The following is a 3,116-nucleotide window of genomic DNA, read 5'->3' as shown; positions in this document are numbered from 1 at the left end:
AAGACCGCAGCAGTGAACAACTGGAATGTGGAAGATAAAGTTGCCGCACTCTTCGTAGCATTGAAAGGACCAGCTGCTGAAATCTTACAGACTATTCCAGAGTACGAACTGAACAGTTATGACGCATTGATGGCTGCTGTAGAACGGCGATACGGAAGCGAACACAGGAAACAGATATTTCAAATAGAATTGCAAAACCGCTACCAAAAAGCTAACGAGACTTTGCAGGAGTTTGCTTCGGACATTGAAAGATTGGCTCATCTTGCAAATGCGGATGCACCCGTGGAATACACGGAAAGAGTGAAGATTCAGAGCTTTATAAATGGCATACGGGACGTCGAAACGAAGCGAGCCACATACGCAAACCCAAAGCCAACATTCGCAGAAACGGTGTCACAAGCACTGATTCAGGAAACAGCGTCGCTTCTGTGTAAGCCAGTTTTCAAAGCACGCCGTGTGGAAGTAGAAAGGCCAGAGTGGGTAGACGCAATATTGGAGGCGCTGAAAGGATCGCAAAAGCGGAGTGAAAAAGTTATCAAATGCTTCAAATGCGGGAAATCCGGTCACATTGCACGTCATTGCGATCTTGGCCTTAATAGTTCCAACAATGTGGGTGGGCGTAAACGCAAAGCTGGAGGAGATGAGCAAGAGCGAGTAAGAGGTAGAGAGCTAGATCCAGCTATTGAATGCCCTGTGATATCTGTGTCGCAAATTGGTAGAAAATCGAGCAGTCTTACCGTCAGAGGAAATGTGGATGGCAACGAACGAATACTGACTGTAGATACGGGCGCATCTCATTCCTTGATCCGATCTGACTTGGTCAACAGGAGAGTAAAACCGTTACCTGGAGCAAAGTTGCGTACGGTCACTGGCGAGTATAACCAAGTTCAGGGAGAAGTGATATGTGAAGTATTGATTGGGAAGGTCATGGTTCTACACAATTTTGTTGTGGCGGAAATTGTTGATGAAGTTATATTGGGAGTGGATTTCTTGGTTGACCATGACATCAAGATCGATATGCAGAGAAGGGTGATGCATTATGAGAACCAAGATGTGCCACTTAACTTCAGTTTGGAAAAAGGGTTCAGCAGTAAGCGAGTGCTGGTGGAGGAGATTCGACAGAGACCACGAAAGTCAAGGAAAGTAGATCGAGCAAAGGTTGATGGATCGAATGTGCCAAATAAAGCGAAATTAAAAGTACCCCCGAGGAAAAGACCGGCATCAACAAACCCTAATGGACGCACTAAAATGACTGAAAGAATTTTTCAGAAAGAAAGCAAGGATGGTTTCAAGCCAGCGCGCACTTTTGTTGGGAAACGTCGGAACGATACTGAGTATGTGAAGCCAATCCGTCAAGAACAAGCTCTACAAAGTAGTTCTTCATTGGCCAAGCAACAGAGTGCGAGAGAAACGATCCAGAATAATGAGTAGTAAGATGGAACACAGGTACGACAGGGAAAATAATTCGGAAGGTTTCCGGAATGGAGATTTGGTACTGTTAAACAACCCTCACCGACGGAAAGGTGTTCCAGCCCAATTTCGGTGCAGTTGGGAAGGCCCGTACAAAGTTGTGAAGAAGATCAGTGATACCATCTACCGCATACAAACCACTGGGAAACCACGGATTAGAAGAGTGGTACATTTAGAGATGCTAGCGGCGTTTAGATTGGGAGATTTGTCTGATCGGGACGATCAGACTTAGGTGGAGGGCAGTGTTACGAATATTAGCAAAACTAAGGAGTGCTGCCATCTCCAGGCCGATGCTAAGCAGTGACGTGAATTCACATCAATAATTCAATCATTATGTATCTACATAAACGAATCAATAATTGCGTCTACACATATGTACACATTCCGACGAGCAACATTTACATACAAGGCACCGAGAGATGAGATGTCACACACAGATGAATTTACTTATACGCTTAAGTGTGTGCGGGAGACTGTAAACTACAAACTCACATATGTACATCTGAGAAGCGCTAAAAAGTAGACAATTGTAAACAAGTTGAAACTATATGAGAACTATACACACACGAATATAGTTGGTAAGTTCTGGAAATGTAAGAGCCTAGAAGTATGCAGCGTAAACTATAAAAGCGGGGCAGGCGAGTAAGAAGAAATTCAGTTTGAGTTGAGCAATCAATCAGTTATTGATTAAGCACGCGATCTGGCGGCCAATAGTAGAGTTTAATTTGAGTTATCAATCAGTTTGGTTATTAAGCCAGCGAGTAGCAAAGTATAAGTGTTATTGTGAAGTACTTTAATAAAGGCCATTTTTCCATTATTCAATATTGGAGTTATTCATTCAACAGTTTAGCGATACGAACTTAGCAGAGGATTGCAAATAAGAGGATTTGCAAGCAAATTCGTTACAATATTTTTTCGTAGGATATTTGAGCCGATTGGATGAGATTTTTCGGAATCATCAGCCAGTTTAAGTAAAGTCCTTATTGCTAGATAAGGAGCACAATTGATACCAAATGTCACTGTTTTGAGCTCATACAGACTGATTTGATTATCTGGACTTGAGCGGAAAACTATTCTTTGGTATCTGGTATGATTATGATCTACTAGGATTTGCCTATACATCTTCTCAATATCGCTATTGAAGACGTATCTGAAAAGTCGCCAGCGAAGAATTAATGTTGGTAGATCAGCCTGAAGCACAGGACCAGGAAGAAGTACATCGTTCAGGCTGACACCATTCGAAGAGCGTGATGAAGCATTGAAAACAACTCTAACTTTGGTAGAGATGCTTTCTTCTTTTATTACTGCATGATGTGGTAAATAGTAATTATCGACTGCATTGGCCGATTGAATTGATTTTAATTTTGACACATGCCCCATAGTCTCGTATTCTAGTATGACTCTATTGTACTCTTTCAGTAAATCTAGATTTTTTCTAAGTCGGGTTTCATTTTTATAAAATTGGGAGCACGCTATTCTTAACGATGGTCCTAGATTCATTTCTCCTGGGAATTCTGACCTGAACGGAAGCGACACAATGTATCTTCCGTCAGAATTCCGCTGCGTTGTAGGTTGATACAATTCCTCACAAAATGTATCTTCTAATGTGGAGGCTTTAGCTTTCGGCGTGTCTTCGAGCTCCCAAA

The sequence above is a fragment of the Eurosta solidaginis genome, chromosome 2, assembly GCF_040869045.1.
Source record: "Eurosta solidaginis isolate ZX-2024a chromosome 2, ASM4086904v1, whole genome shotgun sequence".
NCBI classification, from domain to species: Eukaryota; Metazoa; Arthropoda; class Insecta; order Diptera; family Tephritidae; genus Eurosta; species Eurosta solidaginis.
The sequence above is the reverse complement of the archived record's forward strand: the minus strand, read 5'-3'. Positions refer to the sequence as shown.